Here is an 18,979-nt window from a genome sequence, read left to right on the forward strand (position 1 = left end):
ATGCAGAGAGAAAATCGGGCTCAATCCCAGCTAGAACTTAATCTGGCTCCTGCTGTAAAAGACAATAAGCAATTAACGGCCAGAGGGGGAATCCCCATCCTTTATTGGATGCACGGGAAACATGGTGACAAAGGATGAGGGACAGGCTGAGGTACTTAATGCATGAAGCAGATCCTCCTGAGTGCCATCACAAGGCATGTCCAGGACAGTCAGGGAGCCAGACCCAGCCAGCACTGGTTTGTGAAAGGCAGGTCCTGTTTGACTGACGTGATCTCCTTCTGTGACAGGGTGACCCAATGCGTGGATGAGGGGAGTGCTTTGGATGTTTTCTACCTGGACTTCAGTGAAGCCTTTGTCACCATTTCCCACAGCACCTCCTGGAGCCACTGGCTGCTCATGGTTTGGACAGGTGCACTGTCTGCTGGGTTAGAACTGCCTGGATGGCCAGGCCCAGGGAGGTGGTGGAGTCCAATCCAACTGGCAGCTGGTCACAGCGGTGTTCCTCAGAACTCGGTGTTGGAGGGCACTTCTGTTTCATGTCTCTATCAATGGTCTGGATGAAGGGATCAAATGCACCCTCAGTCAGTTCACAGACAATGCCAAGTTGGGCAGGAGCGTTGCTGCTGGATGGCAGGAAGGCTCTGCACATGGATCTGGACAGGCTGGATTGATGGTCTGAGGACAGTTGTATGAGGTTCAATAAGGTGAAGTATCAAATCCAGCCCTTGGATCACAAAACCCCAGGCAGTGCCTCAGGCTGGGGCAGAGTGGCTGGAAAGGTGTCCAGCAGAGAAGAACCCAGGGGTGCTGGTCCACAGTGACTGAATGTGAGCCAGCTGAGCCCAGGTGGCCACGGAGGCCAGTGGCACCTGGCCTGGATCAGCAGTGGTGTGGCCAGCAGGACCTGGGCAGTGACTGTCCCTCTGTGCTGGGCACTGGGGAGGCTGCACCTCAGATGCTGTGTTTGGGCCCCTCCCTACAGGAAGGACATGGGGAGCTGGGGCACATGAAACGGAGCTGTGGAAGGGTGTGGAGCATAAATACTACAAGGAGTGGCTGAGGAAGCTGGGGGTGCTTACTTTGGAGAAAAGGGCTCGGGGGATGCCTTATAGGTCTCTACAACCAGCTGAAAGAGGCTGTAGAGAGGCATTCTCTCCTCCCAAGTAACAAATGATAGGAAAAGGGCCTCAGGTTTCACCAGCAGAGGTTTCACCAGCAGAAAAAAAATCATGGAAAGGATTGTTAGGCATTGAACAGGCTGTCCAGGGAAGTGGCTGAATCACCATCTGTGGAGGTATTTAAAAGGTGTAGATGTGTCACTTATGACGTGGTTTTATGGTGGACTTGTCAGTGCTGGGTTAACAACTGGGCTTGGTGACATTAGAGGTCTTTCCCAACCTAAATGATTCTATGGATTTTCATGTGTTCTTTGGGATGAGACAGAAGAGTTTGTTTATTGAACCACCTGAAAGTATCTGTCCCTTGTATCCCCTTTGTGGTGAAGTCCTTTGTCCTCAGCCACATGGCTGCTTCACAGATGGTGGATGAGGAATGGCTGTAATCCTTGGTTTAGAGGGTTTTGCTGAGCTCATCCCTATGGAGGAGGACTGGAGTCGCTGCCAGCCATTAAAGGTAGGTAGCAGATTCCTGGCAAGTGTGAAGGCTTGCTGGAAGCACTTACAGCCCATTCTCAGTTAATTTCTCTGTCCTGAAGAGTCTGAGCTGCTGCTTCTTTTTCCCTCTGCATTCCCCCTCAAATGATTTTGTGACCCCTTCCCTCCCAGTAAGGGATGTGCCAAGGAGTGACTCAGGCCATGTCAGCAGAGTTGCACTCCTGGACCAGGTAGGTGTCTTATCTCAATTTTCTCCACTTTAAGATATTTTGGTTTAAACCCCCTGAGAAAATGCAGCTCAGTTGGTCAGTGGTAACTTAAATAATTCCACTGCTTCTGATTGTGCAGCCCAACCTCTCACTTGTGCAATCCTCATTTACCCTCTCTGAGCAAATATCGCACACCACTCTCTTCCTTTCCCCAACCCAATATATTTTTCCTGCTTTGCATTGTCATACACTTCCATGAAGTATGGAAAGGGCTGACTCCAGCCCTGGCAAGGAGCCTGCTGGGAAGAGGCTCAAGCCAGAAATGGATGTAACACTGAGCTTAGGGAGGAGAGGGCAGACCATAAACCAGGGCTCTCAGATGGTTGTGTGCTTGTATAGGCCAGAGAAAGGCCATCCCTAATTGTGATCCCCAGTCATGGATCCATTTGTGGACAACACGGGGTTACAGCCAGTATGTGCATGTAAAATGGGCTGCAGAAGGCTGGTTCAGTAGCAGGGGCAGCACTTGAGAGCCCGACTGAGCACGGCTGTCCTCTGCCGAGGATGGGAGGGCAGTGACACCACTGCAGCCATGGTGCCCCTGGAGCACTGCAGCACAGGAGATGCTCACCTTCCAGATTCTCCCTGAGGGTCTGACTGCAGCCAGTCTTGGGAAATACTGGCCTGCTAATCCCAAGGCCCTTACACAACATTACTCTGTTCTCCATGCTGCTTTGTCATAACTTGGCATGTACTGAAACAGGCCCAGCAAAGCCACGGCTTTCCAAAACCCGGCTATTTACACCCAGGCTTGGGTGCCAGCCCATCAACCAGGAGCCGGGTACTCCTCTCTGCACACTCGGGGACAGAGGGGATGGGTGCTTGTGCCGTGGGGCAGGCAGGGAGCACAGGATGATGCTCATGGGGTGTTCCCCACTGAGGGACCCAGGGCCACAGGACTGTGCAGAGGCAGTGCTGGGCACAAGGGAAAGGCAGGAGCTGGTTTGGGAGCGCAGGAGAGCAGGAGCAGCCGCGGGCAGCGGAGGGGATGGTGAGGGCAGTGTAAACCAGACCCAGCTAACACGGGGCTGGTGGGATTACAGGGTGCCAGGGAAGCTGCTCACAAACACATCGAGGACAAAGCAGCCCTCCAGAGCTGAGGGGTAATGAGTAATTAATGAAGACAGGGATGAAATTCATAATGACTCAAAAATGTCCGAGATAATGAAGTCCTTTTCTTTAAATCCACCTTTAACAAGAAAGCTAAGGGAAAGGATTTAGATCAATTAAGAAGTAAAGAAAGGCAATCTTGTAAAAATAGCTATTGACAGAAGCAAGTGAGGGAACAGCTGGAAAGTCTTGCCATGGCAGTGTATAAAACAACCGTGTATGGCATAAAGACACCCATCAGTGACAGCAGGTACAGAAACAGTCAAGAGGGAGCTTCAGCATACATTTGTCAAACCACTGCAAATGCAGCAGGGTGCTGGTGAAGGGTCTGAGCTCTGGGGAGCCCATGGTGAGGAGCAGCAGCGAGCAGGGGTCGCAGTGCACTCCTGTGGGATGCAGCAGCCCTGCGTGAGCATCGGAGACCACTCCTGGGCAAGGGGTATGCAGTGGCCCTCAAAGGGATGGCCCCCATTGCATTCAAACTTACAAAACCCAGGGGAGACAAAAGAGGCTGGAAACATTGCAGCTGCCCCTAAAACATGTTCATTACCTCTCTCTTAGAGGAAATATTTTTGTCTCTCTCTGTCTACCATGCAGCAGGATACTTGGGATATTCTTTTCCTTGTCCTGGTAACCCAACTTCTTAACAACCATAACCCCACTTCTCTCCTCACTGCCTCACTGAGGAATTACCCCTGTAAGCTCCATTTGCCTGGACCTGTCTTCTGCCCCCTCCACAGGTGCCCTGGTGCAGGATCCTGCTTCCCCTGTGCCAAAACGCTCCCTCATGGCACAGGCTGGGTGGGCTCAGCGTCTCTGGGTGGGTTGGTGCTTGGGCCCAGAAGGGTTAAACTGTGGCCCTGTCACAGGGGCAGTGTCTTGACTGCCGGTCTATAAATAGGAGCTGGGTTTCTAATCTGCTCGCCACTTGTTTCCACTCCCTGCCAGTTTTTTCCTGCTTTTTCCTGCAAGGAGGTACCTGCGACTGCTACAGTTTGCAGCCCTGCAAACCCTGCTGGGAGAGGATGAGGAGCAGCCGAGCCCTGCCTGATGAGACTGCCTGATGTGTCAGTCCTACTCCAACCCACCCTCGGTAACACACACACACAAAAAAAACAAACAAAAAACCAAAGCTCAAGGAAGGAGAGAAACCAAGCCCTGCCCTAGGAGGGACTCCAGGATCCTGGTTTGTCCTGAGAGTTCCCCAGTCCAGTTTGACTCCCTGCCTTGCCCCCAGAGCCATCCCCTTTTGGGACAGGTGAAGCCCTGGTTCAAGCACTGCAAGCTGATGTGGTAGACCTGGTTCAGCTCCCTGGGTGAAAAATCCCTCTTGGTGGAAAGGGAGCAGGGAGTGGGGGCTGACAGCATTTTTGGTCTCTTTGCAGTCTCCAATCTGCTGGCTACCCCCAAGCCTGCATCCCCTGCCCAATCTCCTCCATCTCTCCAACAACGAGAACAGCTCCATCCCTGCTGAGCGACAGGCTGTAAATCCTTGTGAGGACTTGCTGGAAGAAGGGACTGGGGGTTTGCAGAGAAGGCCTGTGAGGAAAAGCTGGCTTGCCACTGGGTGAGGAAGACATGGGCAGGTTGGAGGGAGGCCGGAGATTAGCAAGGACATGATGACTCCCAGCAAGCTTGACCTGGACTGGATAACAGGCAACAGAAAGGGCTCAGGGAGGCATGACAGCAGCCCTCAAATATGCAAGGGGCAATTCCACAGGGGATTAATCTCTTCTCTGGATAGGGCAAGACATTTTGGGTTTAGAAAGAAAAATTTAGATGAGGAAAACATAACAATCAGAGTAATAAAGTTAACTTGTTTCCGGGCATAATTTTGCAAGGGGATGATGTGATCAAGCATGTGAAGGAACAGAATCCTGTTGTTTTGACCTGTTACATGTCAGTCCACTTAAACCTGAAAACCCAGCTTGGACAAGCATCTCTGTTGGTGGACAAGGAACAGACTGGATGAGAATTGGCCAAAAAGTGGGAGGTTCATTGCATGTCTCCCCCTGAGCAGTGTCCATGCCAGGCCAGGTGTGTGTCCCAGGGGCCTTTCCCTGTGTACCCATCTCGAGCTTCATCGCTGCCGACAGACAGACACTTCCCAAGGCTGCTGACTCACTGAAATGGAAATGTTTTCCAAAAAAATGCTGAGTTTGATAAAATTGCTAAGGGATCCTGCTGGCTTCCCTGACAGCTTGGCTCCCTGCCCTGCATTTGGAGTAGCTGCTGGGAGGGAGGTTAGTCTTGGCAGCCAAAGAAATGTGATGCTCAGAGCTCCCAGGGTGATGGCTCTGCTGAGGCTCTGGACAGGCTGGGCCAAGCCAGGGCACCCTGGTGGCATCTTCAGCCTCATGTCCCCCAGCACTCTGCCTTGCAGCTGCCCCTTGTCCTCCATGGAATATGTCTGGTTTCAGACACCAAACTAACCTTTTTTTCCTCACACATTTTGCACCCTACCTGCACCCCAGCACCTCTTCCCCTGGGAGGATGGAGAGCACCCACCCAGAGTGACAGTGGTGGTGATTTATTCCCTCTCTTGCAAAAGACCAGCTCTTCTGGCCAACAATAGGAAACAAATGGAGGTGTAGAGCCAACCCAGGTAAGCAGAAAGCTCCAGTTGCTTTTGCATTCGACTGATGATGGAGAAGCACCTCCAGACTGACGCAGTTTGGCTTCCAGCAGCATCAGCCTGAACTGTGCTCATCTGAGCCCTCACATGCTCTGGTGGGGCCCTCACCCTCTTCCTCACTCAGCTGTGCCCTCTTAGCTGTCATGGGTGCTCCCCATGAAGCCCAGAAAGGGCTCCTTTTGCTGATCACTCCTTTTGCTGGTCACTCCTTTTGCTGATCACTCCTCTTGCTGGTCACCACTTCTTGCTGCAGCTCCCTGTTTTATACCCAGCTGCACGGGTCCCTGCTAAAGGACCATGGTGGGATCTGTCTCTGAAAATTTAATGCAGCTTTAGGAAGTCCCTGGAGGTCTTCCTTTCCGATGAGCTTCTTCATCATGCTGGTAAGCCGAAACTGCTCCTGTCAGCTGGGGGCTGGGAGCCAGGAGGTGGTATCCTTAACCTCTGCTGCTGAGAGGAGCCTGTGCCCTACCCTTGGCTGTTCCTGGGTGGTCAGCCATAGGTGACAGATCCAGGGTTTCCTCTGGGACAAATCCTTGCTCGGTGAGAGGTGGAGACAGGACAGCCCTTTTAGTTCTGATCTAGAAGCTGAAATGCAGCCTGCTCCAAAATAATGCTTGGAGCAACTGGGAGTGCTCCAAAGGGAACCTTGAAAGAGATCTTGGAATAATCTGTGATACCACTGCAACCAGGGCAGAGGGCCTTGGCTCTCCAGAAAATCCCCTGAGAGCCATCAGGGTCACTGTGGGGAAGGGATGCAAGCTTCACTGCAACAGGCTTCAAAAAGCCAAATCCCTGCGAGTTGTCCAGCTCCTGCCATGCAGCATGGGAGCCAGAGGCCCCTTGCATCCCTTGGGACATGTCCCCAGCTTGGAGCACTCCCTGGAGGGCAGCACTGCCAGGAGGTGGGAATGTCCTCTCAGTGGCATTTTCCCTGCAGTCATTACCAGCGTGTGTATTCTCACTCTGTTTTGGCTTTTGGCAATCACCGTGTTTTGGGCAAGCACTAAACATTAACTTAGATTTGTACTTAATAACTTGGTGGCGTGTTAGAACTCGGTGCAGAGGGAGGGGACACCCTCAATCCCTTCTCCTGGCCTTGCCAAAGGTTTAGGGATGCCAGAGCAGGAGAGTCACTGAGTGCACACTGTCATTCACTGAGCGCACACCTCTGCTTGGCTGATGGCAGAGTCAGGTATCCACCAAGTCTTGTTTTCATCCACCAAAAATCTTTGATTTCCACGATGGTCATAGCTAGGAGGACCTCAGTGATTTGAAAGCAGGGTGAATAACCTTCTCAGCAGAAATCAAAGCCCCGGAGGGGACCGGTATGTACAGGAATGGCATTAACAACTAATCCCCTCTAATCCAAGATGACATCCTTATCACATGAGGGCATAAAATGTAATTAGACTTATATAGTGCTATCTCCAGAGCACTAAGCAAATATTAACTAATCCATCTTCCCAGTCCTCCTGTGGTGACAGCCCAGTTGCCCTGGATGTGCAGGTGGGGAAAGAGAGCATGGGATGCTGCACTAACAGGTCCCTTTCAGGAGAAGGCCTTGCAAACTGTGCATCCAGAAAAAAAAAAAATTAAAAAAAATAGCAAAGCAGTTTACAGTCACTGGGAGGTCTTTTGGGGACATGGGGCACACCTTCCTTCAAGGCTCCTATTATCAAGGGGATGGTGAGTTTCTGTTTTCTGCTGTTTCTCAGCACTTTCAGGATCCCTCCACAGCCATTACATATCTGCAGGGAGTTAAAATACATGTTCAGTCATGGGCTTCCTCCATTGTTGAAACACATTCAAATTTTATCCAGCCATCCCTTCAGCTCTGTTTGTGTTAGGGTTTGTTTTCTTACCTATGTCCTGGGTTCCCCCCTCCTCATGCTTACCACAGAAGGCACCTTTGCCAGGGGGAGCCTCCCCTCCCCTTGGCTCTCCAAGGTTAACTGGCCCCGAGATGGGAAATGCAGCTGATGGTCCCTGCCTGTGTGGGGTGATGCCACTTCCCTTGGGACTAAAGCCAGCGTGCAGGCTTAGCACCCTGAACTGAGCACTGCCACCCCTTGGTGCCAAGGGTACCTGGGAGCTCTGCCTCTGCACCAGGCTCTCAGGGGGCTGGTTTTTCCTTTAGAGCCTGATTCCCTTGGAGCAGCAGGACCATTTGCAGCAGCGGGGGATGTGATCCCCTTATCACTGTTGGTTAGCCTTGGGTGCCCTTGACAAAGAGCTGCTTGTGATGGAGCAAGACACTTAAAAACAGCCACCACATTTCTCAAGGCCTTGGGATAAGATTGTATTTCTTGGGCTGGCAATGCTCTCTGCTTTAAAAGCAGTTGGATGCAATTGAGTGTGAAGTACAAATTCCTCGACCAGTCTCTAAAGTCAAAGACACCCACAAAAAGGCCACTGGCATTTGAAGGACAGAAAATTGAATAGGTCCCTCTTTGGTGATGATGTTCCCTTGACTTGAGGACATCCCCCCTGAAGCTCTGTCCCAAAACACATTTACCAGAAGGCCTGGGAAGAGCTGTGTAGTGCAGGGTGAGGAGAGACAGTCTGTGTCCTTCAGGTACTCCCCAGCTCTGGGTCTCCTCTCCCTGCTGAGAGCTGCTCCCACACCCTTCAGGAACCAGGCAGTGAATGCTGTGTTTTACTTTCCCTTGGGTTATTGGGACTGAATGAAACAAACAGTGAAGGTTAGGACTCATGGGTTTGTTTGCTTTATTAATAAGGTTCCAGATATTCTGGAATAGAAAAGAAGATGCTGTATGCAGAAAATGTCAGCAAACTTTGTCAGGAGGGAGGGAATGCCATCAAGGCAGGAAGATGTGGAAGTGGTTCATGGAAAGCTGTTTAGACACTGGTGTCTTCGGAGTTGAGACTATGCTATACCCTCAGTGGTATATATATATATATATATATATATATATATATATATATATATATATATATATTCATACCTCACTAGGCTGAGAGCAGAATCCATCCCCAGCCCTCCCTTGGCTTCTTCCCTCCTTGCTCCCCACATTGTGCTGGCACCACTGCTCCACACTGGGACTGATCCATCTGAGAAGAAAACTGAAGACCAAAAAAAGGCATTTTTTCCTCTCCTGAAGGAAGAACAATTCCCAGAGGGAGCTGCTTGTCTCCTGGCACTGCAGGTACAGGTGAGGGAAGAGGGACAGTGTGCCTTGCAGGTGGGTGGAAGTGCATGGGGAGGCAGTGCAGCTCTCAGGGCAGGACTGTGTTGCCCCAGAAGCAACTAGGGACACCTCAGCTGCTGAGAAGTGGGTGCCACAGCAGGTTTCTGCCTGCTGAGGAGCTTCTGCTGACTCTGTTGAGGATGGCCAAAATCTCTATGCTGAGGTTGCCTTCAAACCATGACTCAGTTAAAACCCACAAATGTCCAAATGTTAGCATGCTCCAGAGTAGGGAGCAATCTTTGTCCTTTTAGAAAACTCACCTGATACTTCTCTTCTAGCTTTATAGTGCTGCCAGTGAACTGCTGGAACATGCATGACTTGGCCACTGTGTCCTCTAAAAGCCATTGAAAATGTTCCCTTTCCTTGCCCGAGGCCCCCTGGCTCCAGAGTTGAAGGGTTTCCTCCCTCTGCTTCTGGAGCTCAGGCTGCCTGGATTAAATCATGTATTGAAAAATTCCATAGCAGCTTCCGACCTCAATGAATAGCATATTCAAGGCCACTGGAAGGCTCTTGCATTTGTGTAGTTCAGTGATTTTCAACCATTATTTTTATTTCCAGTAGAGATGGGATTCCCCCAAAAGTCCCATCTGTAGCCAGCTGGCCTGTGAAGTGCAATCCCTTTCCACTGGAGAGGGAATGACACAAGGAGCAACCTGGGCCCTTGCAGGGTCTCTGGGTCACAGGCTGAACCTGCTGCAGCATGACCCCCCCATCCAGGAGGAGACAGGGATTGCACTGCAGCTGCTGGCATCTAAATCCCCACAGGTGAGGGGCTGCAGAGGGAAACTCCTCTGGTCACATTTATCCATGCCCAGCTGTGTTGGGCTGGACCTGGCAGAGAGGCACCATCAAACAAGGGCTGGCCTGCAGCAAAGGACATCCCACAGGCTGAAACAGAGCCTCAGACCCTCCCAGGGGTGACAGCAGGAGAAGAAGTTACCTTTATTAAAAGCACATTTCTTTTCACTCAAAGGCCACAGTCTGTTCCCAACTCCCTGCTGCTGAGCTGGGATAACACCAGGTGTGCCACCCACAGCCTCTACCAAGAGACATCTCTCCACGTCATCGTGTTCCTCACTGATTCCTAGATTAAATCTGGGCAGTTAGCAAGCTGCTCAAGGAGGCCATCCCTCCTCTTTTGTAAATGTTATCACAATGTGGCTTTTTTTTCTGGAATTCCCCATGGATTCCCAGTCATGCTGTGCACTGGCACCAATGGTTCAGACAGTTCTTCAGTGCAGTTTATGTTTGGATTGCTGAATCAAAACCTTGTAAGTTTAATCACTGCTAAGGTTAGAACAGGCCAAACAAGAAACTTTGGAAGAAGAACTTCAGAATAATGCATTTTATGCTTTTGAAGAAAACAAGCACAAGAGGCAGGTATAATGATAAAATCAAAATGCTAGCCATTTCAAATAAATGGAAACTATTGAAAAGCAGCCGTGATGATTAGATATAAATCTGACTGCTTGACACTACTAAGTAGATTATGTCACTTTAGGTTTATTCCATTTATTTATCATAAAAATAATGGTCCTGTCTCACCATTAATAGTCTCCATGACTGCTACTGCTCACACCAGGTGTTATAAGCTGGACATTGCTGGATGAACTCAGCTTCCCCTTCAGTGTTACCACCTCACTTCTGCTTGTGTCAAGAAAAGACCCTTCCCAAGAGATGTTTGTAAATTGTGACCAGGTTTCTTAACCTTGTTTTGATAAATGAAAGCAGATGCTTGGAAGGATTAATCTGATTCATCTTCAGTGTTTATAGCAATGGGAACACACTGGCACAATCCAGGGAATTCAGGATGCTGTGCACCCTATACTAAACAAATATTTATAATAACTCAAATAAGGAAGGCAGAGTTACACTGAAACTACTACAACCTTAGCCTATTTCACACTAGTATTTCTATTTTTTACATCTTCAGTCTTTCTACAATAATCTGTCTTAAAGCCCACAAATTTCTTTTACAATGGGCAACACATATCTATAGCACAAGGCTCTTGATTGAATTATTCTGTGGTAACACAGTTGTTCAGCTGATGCCATATAAACAGACGTGTCAGGAGTGGTTATTCCATTCCCTGCTCAGGGTCAGCTAAGAGCAAATCCACGTTGAATTTCAGTGTCAGAGGAACCCCTGTCATGAGATGAACCAGCAAAACTGTTTTACAGAGTAAGGTTGCATTTATATGAACACGTGCAGAGGTTGGGTAGTAACTTTGTGTCATCCTGGCTCTAGAGAGGGGAATGAAGATGGTTTGTGTGTTAGACTTTTTAATCTCAGTTAATTGATTGCCAATTCATCTGAGGCAGTTAATGATTTGGAGAAGTTGATGGGATGTTTGTCCCAGGACATAATTATTTCTGTCATTCCTTCCTCAAGCTGAAACTAAATGTTGGTTAATTGGCACTGATTGATTAAAGTAGAACAATGGAAAAAATTTCCTCTGAAAGTCTGCACTTGTCTTTACTATGAAATACGGGAGTGCTTCTAGCCTGAGACAAAATCCCACTGAAGACAGCAGTTTCTGCTCAGTGCAGTGAGCTTTAATTATATCCTTGGTATCTGTTCTCTCTTTAGTCCAACTGCTGTTGGACAGTCAGACCTAGAGGAGGCAAGAAACGGGTAATTTTTGCCATGCTGTAGCCAGCAGTACTGAATATTGTGCATCTGAACTGCTGCTGACTCCCCCACCTACATCATGGGAAAAGCTGAAGTAATGGGCTGTGCAGTGAGGTTAGTTATTGCACTGTGAAAACAAACCCTCAAGCCTTCTTTTGCAAGTGCAGGTGCAGCAGTTTTGTGCTTTGGTCACTGGGATTGTCTTATTTGAGGGTATTCATTACAGTTTGTGCCCTCAGCTGCTATCCCATTCCTTTCTGGGAAGTCTTTATCCACAGCACAAGAGTACCTCAGTGGGCAGATGATTTGTGTATTACAGACTTGAAATTGGTGATTTCAAGTCTTAAAAATTTGGAAACTACAGTATCTTAAACCATTGCCCTGGGTTGTGTGGGAAGGTGCTGAAATTGTCACATTTCTATTGGTCCCACTCAGGTTATTGTAAAGTTATATAATGTGCCCACTGTTATGAAGAAAATAACAGTTAGGTTAGATAATAATAATAATTATAAAATAATTATAAAATAATATCTAGGTTAGATATTAGGATAACAGGAAAAGGTTCTTCCCCTAGAGGGTGACTGGACACTGGGACAGGCTTCCTGGGAAGCAGTCACAACACTGAGCCTGCCAGAGCTCAAGAAGTGTTTGGACAATGTCCTCAGGCATGTGGTGTGAGTCTTGGGATGTCCTCTGCAGGAACAGGACCTACACTCAATGATCCTTGTGCATCCCTTCCAACTGAGGATATTCTGTGTTTCTGTGATTCTTCTTCCACACGCGCATTTCTGACATTCCTGTAACTCCACTACTTTTTGTCAAACAATTCTTAAGTTTATCCCTGGATGCACAAGAAGCAAGTGAAATCACAGACTTCAATAGTGCATCTCCCACCTTGAAAGAGATGGCTTCTCCCTGTTCCTACTGCGTGGCTGCTAAGGAGAGCTAGACTGGGCACCCTGGGGTTTATTCACACATCCATCACTGTTCTTGGTGAGGTCAGTTTGCCTTCAAGTTTCCTGCAATGTGGGGTGACTTGCTCATTACCTAATGGTGATGGTGCACCCACACTCTGTCCCATCATATGGAGTTAATACAAATGTATTAACTCCTTAATTTGTGTTAATACGAATGTGTTAACTTGCCCCACAGGACTTACAGAGACAAGAGAGGACACCTTGTATAAGCAGGAAATCTGGGATATCCTGGGGGAGAAAGGAATACTGAAGAAATAAATGCATTTGTAACTAGCAGTAGAGGTCAGTCTGCACCCACCTCCCCTTACCTTACCTTGTAGGGAACTTGGGAGGCTTTATTTTTTGACTTGGGAATTGCTCTGCAAACACAATAAAAGAGTCTTAGAATTTGTTTATAAAAATTAAGCGAATAACATGTTATTAGAATAATTGTACAAATCACTATCATTGCAAAATTGCTTTTATGTACAAATATTCCAGTTGGGAATAATTACAGTCAGACTACATGTAGCTAATAAAAGAAAACCACACTCCCTTTTCCAGTCTGTCTTCTTAGTTATGAATTTGTTGTGTGAATCATCTAACTAGAGCATTTCTGTAAGAAAAACCTCATTTGATGGAAGCTTTACTTTGAAGCAAAGAACCAATATTATTATAATAATAATATTGATAATAATTGCCAGTGTATTCTTGTATTTTGAGTTTTCAAACATAGTGTTCCTGAAGGACTATGTGATTCTGCTGAGGCACTAAGCATTCTCTGAGGGACTGCTGAAAGGTGTTTTGAGTACATGAAGCATCTTGAATTGTTTTCCTCTCAAGGAATTTAAAATGTCTCTAAAGTGTTTCAGGGGAAATGAAAGACTGTAATGTATTTCATACTTAGTGCTGTCCTACAACAGATAAATGCCCTGGAGTGCAGCATTTGAGTTCTTTCTACGTGCTCAACTGTGTCTAGTAATTATCCTGAAATTATTTCATGTCTGAAGAGTTTACATTGGAGAGGATGTGGCTACTTGACACTGTTACTTTGCCAACTCCAGATTATAATAAAGCCTTTCCTCTGGAGTTAAAAATAACCACTTTTGAGCTGGCTCTTGCACAGAAGTCTCACTGGGGCAGGACAGCACATGCAGTAGAGCAGCATGCAGACCTTTTACCACGAGTCTCTTCAGGAAGTAGGAAACTGTGGCCATCCCACATATGCTAGGGCATTACACATTTGGTAAAGACCTGGACATCGCCTTGAGCAGGAAGGGGATTATGGAGCATGTAGACTAAAACCTGGGTCAGGACCACAGTACCCCTTGCAGGATTTCACAGACTTGTTGAAATGTTGGGGGAAGTGACGTCTGAATATCTCTAATCTAAACTGCACCTCCAAACAGGGCTGGAGCCTACACTGGACTGCATCAACCATGGCTCTGCTGATGTCGTCTTGAACACCTCCAAGGGTGGAGATGCCACAGCCTGTCTGGTAGCCTGTTCCAGTCCTCTGGTAAAGAAGTTTTTGTTAATGCTCAGCCTAATCTCCAAGTGACAGCTTGTGGACGTTGAATTGATCACTGCTGCTAATGAGAAGTGCTTGACTTCATCACCTTCTTTAATGCCTTTGCATAGAGGGCTATTAGGACCTGTCTTAACCTCATCATCCTCAGACCCAGCAAGCCTAATGCCTTCAAACTTTCCTCACAGGAGAGGTGGTCTGTGCCCCGAGTGCTTCAGCAGTTCACCTGCTGGATCTGTCCAAATTCTCCACCTTGAACAGGAGGCTCAAACAGGTGCAGTTCCACCAGCATCAAGGAGAAGGGGCGATAGCCTTCCTTGATCTCATGCATTATGAGGAATGGTTTGCCTCATTTGTGGCAAGGGGGAACTGTTGTTTTTGTACTTAATCTTTCAAGACAACATTTGGGTCCTCCTCACTCGGGCTGCTCAGCAGTCAGCTGGTTCCCTGCAGCCTGAACTGCTGCATGGGGTTATTCCAGCGTGGTGCAGTGCTTTGCATGGCTCTGCAAAACTCAGTGAGGTTTCTCATGGCCTCAAGTTTCCCAAGGTCCTGCTGATCAAAGCATGGGTGCTCAGTATGCCAACCACCACACCCAGTTTGGTGGTGCCTGCAAATCTCCACAGGGAGTCTTCTGCCTCTTGCTCAGGCTCTTAGGACTCCCTTTCCACGAGTAGAGAGGACACAGCCTTGGTCTGTGGGATCTATGGACTAGACATCTTCTGGCATTCTTCTGCTTTCCCACACCCACCCTTGGCCAAGCTGGCTGAAGCAGTCAGTTCCTGCTGCAGCCTGGCTCCTGGCCTCTCATCTCCCTGCTCTCCTCTCCCTGCAAGTGCTGACACCAGTGTTTGGGGCAGGGTGGCAGACCAGGCTGCTGGGCGGATGTGGGATATACTCAGCCATCACAGATATTTTTGGCCCAGCGACAATTTTTCAGCTATGAAGCAAAGCCTCCTCGGGCAGCAGAGCTGTGAGCAGAGCTGGGCTGTTGTCAGCTCTGAGTGACGATGCTGCACCTCCTGCCACTGCTGCCCACAAAGCACCAGGCAGCGACGGTCCCCTCTCTGCCACCCTGGTGTGTGAGGGTGTGATGGATTCAGCTGCTCCAGCCAGGACAGGAGCACAGCACAGACGGTGACCTCAGGCAGAGGGACCATAACTAACCCCCAGCCATGTTCTGGGCACAGCTGTTTGCAGAGTCAGTGTCTGCTGCTGGCCAAAAAGTACATGATTATTTTTTTTCTGCTGTTGTTCTTTTTTTTCTTCTTTTTTCTTTTTTTTTTTTTTTTTTTTTTTTAAGTCATATGCTGCTTTCCTACTTGTGCTGCTGGCTCCGGAGATCTCTCTTGCAGCAATGTAAACACGGCTACTGTGTGTCCCCACGATTGCAGCCTGTAGCTCACAATGAGACAGCCAATGCCAATAGATGTATAATGAGCATTTAAAAAGCACTTATTTTGTCATCCAATCATCCATCTTCCTCATTGTGTAAATATTTTTTTTTGTTTCCACAACAAAATGACTTTAAAAGAAATGTTCACCAGGAAGAAAGAAAATTTTGATTCTAGTGATAAAATCAGGACAGTCAAAATGATTAATATGACATTGGGGAGAGCTCACAAATGAGGCTTAATTTCTGCGGCAAAAAGACCTCGTGGATACATCAGTGCTATGATGTGCCTGGAAATTTAGTGGCAGCTGGAAATTTGATGGTGACCTCTGATAAGTAAGAAAATGGTGAGGGTTTTAATGAATGACTTGAATAAGAAAATAAGCCAGTCTGTGTGGTATTCTTCCTGATATTTGTTTTGCTATTAAGTTCAGTTAATGTGGCTCTCATTGTGTCAGGATGATTGTGTTGACAGCACATCACAACATATGAGCATGGGGCAGTTTGACTGTCAGGGAAGGGGGCACATTGCTCCACACTCACGAGGTAGAGCAGGGAGGTGACTTTAATAAGATGGCTTTTGGAAGCCTTTGGCAGAAGACGTCAGAGATTGTAATGACAGAAAGAGTCCTGGTGAGCTCCTTTGCTCTCCTCTCTCAAACTGGCCACAAAACCTAAATTAATTCCTTTCTGTTCAACGTTTTTGGGTTTTTTTTTTGTGTGTGTGTGAAAAAAAAAATTAGTCTGTAATTATATCTAGAAAATAGGGATGGCGGGAGGTGGCTTTAACCACAAAGTTTGGGAAAGTTACACTCATGGTGGATTGCATTCACTGCAGTTTGTTCTTTGCCTCACTTCATTAACTTGCAGTGTTTATTCTGTGGCTCTTGTATCTTTGTTGTGAGGTTCAGGAGCATATTTTATGAAATGTTGATTTTCCATGTGAGTATTTATAGACTATGTTTGAGTCACCTGTTAATCTTCCTCTTGTAAAACCAAAATAAGCTCAGTGTTTCTGTCAGTATAATGCACACTTTCAAGACCTTGTTCATTCTCAGTTTTTCCAGTTCAGTGTCCTCTTTCTTGGCTGTATCACCACAACTACATTCATGCTCCTGGTGGTAGCCACTGCCCAGGGCTTCTGTTCAGCAGAGAGCAATGGGAACCCAGCTAGGCTGGCTTCCATCTGAAAAGTGGACCAGCATGGAATAGATGAGGAGACCTCGAGGGTCAGCGAGCTACCTGGAAAGCCTGGAAGCAATCCCAAATCCTGTCAAACGCAATGTTTTTTTTTTTGTTTGTTTGGGGTTTTTTTTGTTTTGGTTTTTTTTTTTTTTTTTTTTTTTTTTTTTTTTTTTTTTTTTTTTTTTTTTTTTTAATTTGAAGCAATAAGAGCTGTGTAAAAGCTGTTCCTTTCTTCATTCATAATATTGCAGTTGATTAAAACCTCAGGTTTGCATTTCTGGTGCCTTCAGTATTTTCCAGGGAAAGTTAAGCAAATTTAGCCAGTCATAGCCCAGTCACATTTCTTGGTTATCTTGCAGAGCTCCTTCAATATAACTCCCCCAAGCCAAAGGCTGGAAACCTGTGAGGTAAAATACACAGAATGGCAGCACAAAAGGCACATGCTGACTATTGTTCCTAAGAGCATATTCAGTGCTTGGGTGACCATCTCAGTAAGTCTCTGCAGCTCATTTCAGATCCCTGTAGTTCATCCAGATTCTATGGTCTGTGCATCAGGAGGGAGGTGGAGTAATCCCTGAATAACTGGCTGCTTTTGGGAGCTCTTGGGTACAGTATAATGTTCACCCTTGGTGCTTTCAGTTTATCTGGGGCTTTGTGAACACAAAATTGCTAAACTGATACAGAACATCCTGTTAGACTTCCCAGAAGCAACTCAGATGTTTGTGATGGAAGTCATAAAGGCATAGAGATGTTCAGTTTCTTTTCAGTTTCATGCAAGTGAAGTGTTTCACTTCTTTTACAGATCTGTAACCATCTCTACAGTGTTACAACACTCAAATCCATTTAGGCCCTTGGCTAATGGGAACATTGTTCTTCCAGAGCAGAAAGGTCACTTCCAGCAGAAGTGACTGTATCTCAGTCACTTCACTCCAAATTCTGCTAGTTTGGTTCCAGGCGCTGAAAAGCTGCTCAAAACCTCTCGACGCTCTCGCGAAGCAGATGAAAGATGTTTCCCACTCAGTGCTTAGCTAAAGTGATTGCAATGAACAGTGAAGCAGCAGAATGAACTTTTGGACTGAACTCACAGGCACACTGCTTGGGTTTCCAGGTACAAACATCCACAGGAAAAGACACTTGTTTTTTTAAATACCTTTTTTCAACAAAAAAAGTATCCCAAGGTCCCTTCATAGTATTACCTCAAGTAGAAAAATCCATCAAAAAATATTCAATCCATCCCTTTCAATCATATGATCAAAGTATTTTACCATGGCATCTAAAAAAAACCATCTAAAATGAGAGATGAAAAGCAATCAGCACAGCAAAGAAATTACTTTAATCTGGGAGGAAGTAGGAGAGTAAAGGGAAGTTTGGGTGACAAAGCCGTGGTGGAGAAGACTTCTTCCCTGAGGAGCTGTGTTAAGGTAAGAGGAAGTGCAGATGCTGGGAGCCCCAGAGAGAGTGGTGCAGAAGATGATTTGGCCTGCGTGATGTGGTGGGTTCTGAAGGCCAGGAGAAGGTATTTGATGTTGTGGTACAAACTTCCACACTGGGGGGAGAGCAGCAGTTAGACCATAAAATGGCTGAGATTTCTTTCAGGAGAGGCAGACAAGAACAAAGAAGTCTTTTTCTTCATCAGATTTGGCTTAGAAAGGAATGGGAAGGACAGGAACATTTAGAAGACAGAGCTGCTGCCAGAGTCTCTGTAAAATTAATTAGTAGATTTCACCTTATTTTCTACACTCATCAACAGGCTAGAGAGGAAATGAGTGGAATCCTTTTAAAGTAATTTTTAAAGTAATTTTCACTTCAACATATGTACTTTCTAGAAGGGTAGTAAGGAAAATATATCATGCCAGACTTGATGGGATCTTTTGTTTCATACAGTGTGACAATTTACTTTTACACTGGAGTTCATATTTCCCCAGTAGGTGCAGCAAACTACTTAAACTGTGGAAGGATATTTACTATTTAGAGAAGTCCTTGGACAGCTCTGCAAACTTTGCCTTGTTTCTCTGTCCAAGAGCTATATATAGTCTTTGCTTAATCAAGGTCTCAGATTTGTGTGAGCACAGCTAAATATTTTTGAGAGTATAAAAAAGATAACTCCAGCCATTTTGCTTTGCTAGAGCCAGTGTTTGTCTAACTGTGTAGTAACCGAGGATACTGTAAACACACATTGATTTGTGCAATTTCTTACTCTGAAATTAACAAGCAGATATAAACAATGCATCCTAAAAACTTTTAGATCCATAACATCTCTGTAAAACTGCTTAGTTACCTTTCAGGCTACCTTGTTCTTTATCTCAGGGTACGAAACCCCTCTGACCATCATTATATTGCATCTGACTCTACTGGGCTTGACCTAACTATGATCTAAAAATGGTGTGACAATAGCAATATTCTATAATCATGGCAGGAGAACAGAAAATTTGACTGTCTGAAAAAA

The sequence above is a fragment of the Pyrgilauda ruficollis genome, unplaced genomic scaffold (genome assembly GCF_017590135.1).
Source record: "Pyrgilauda ruficollis isolate IOZ18807 unplaced genomic scaffold, ASM1759013v1 scaffold3, whole genome shotgun sequence".
Taxonomy (NCBI): Eukaryota; Metazoa; Chordata; class Aves; order Passeriformes; family Passeridae; genus Pyrgilauda; species Pyrgilauda ruficollis.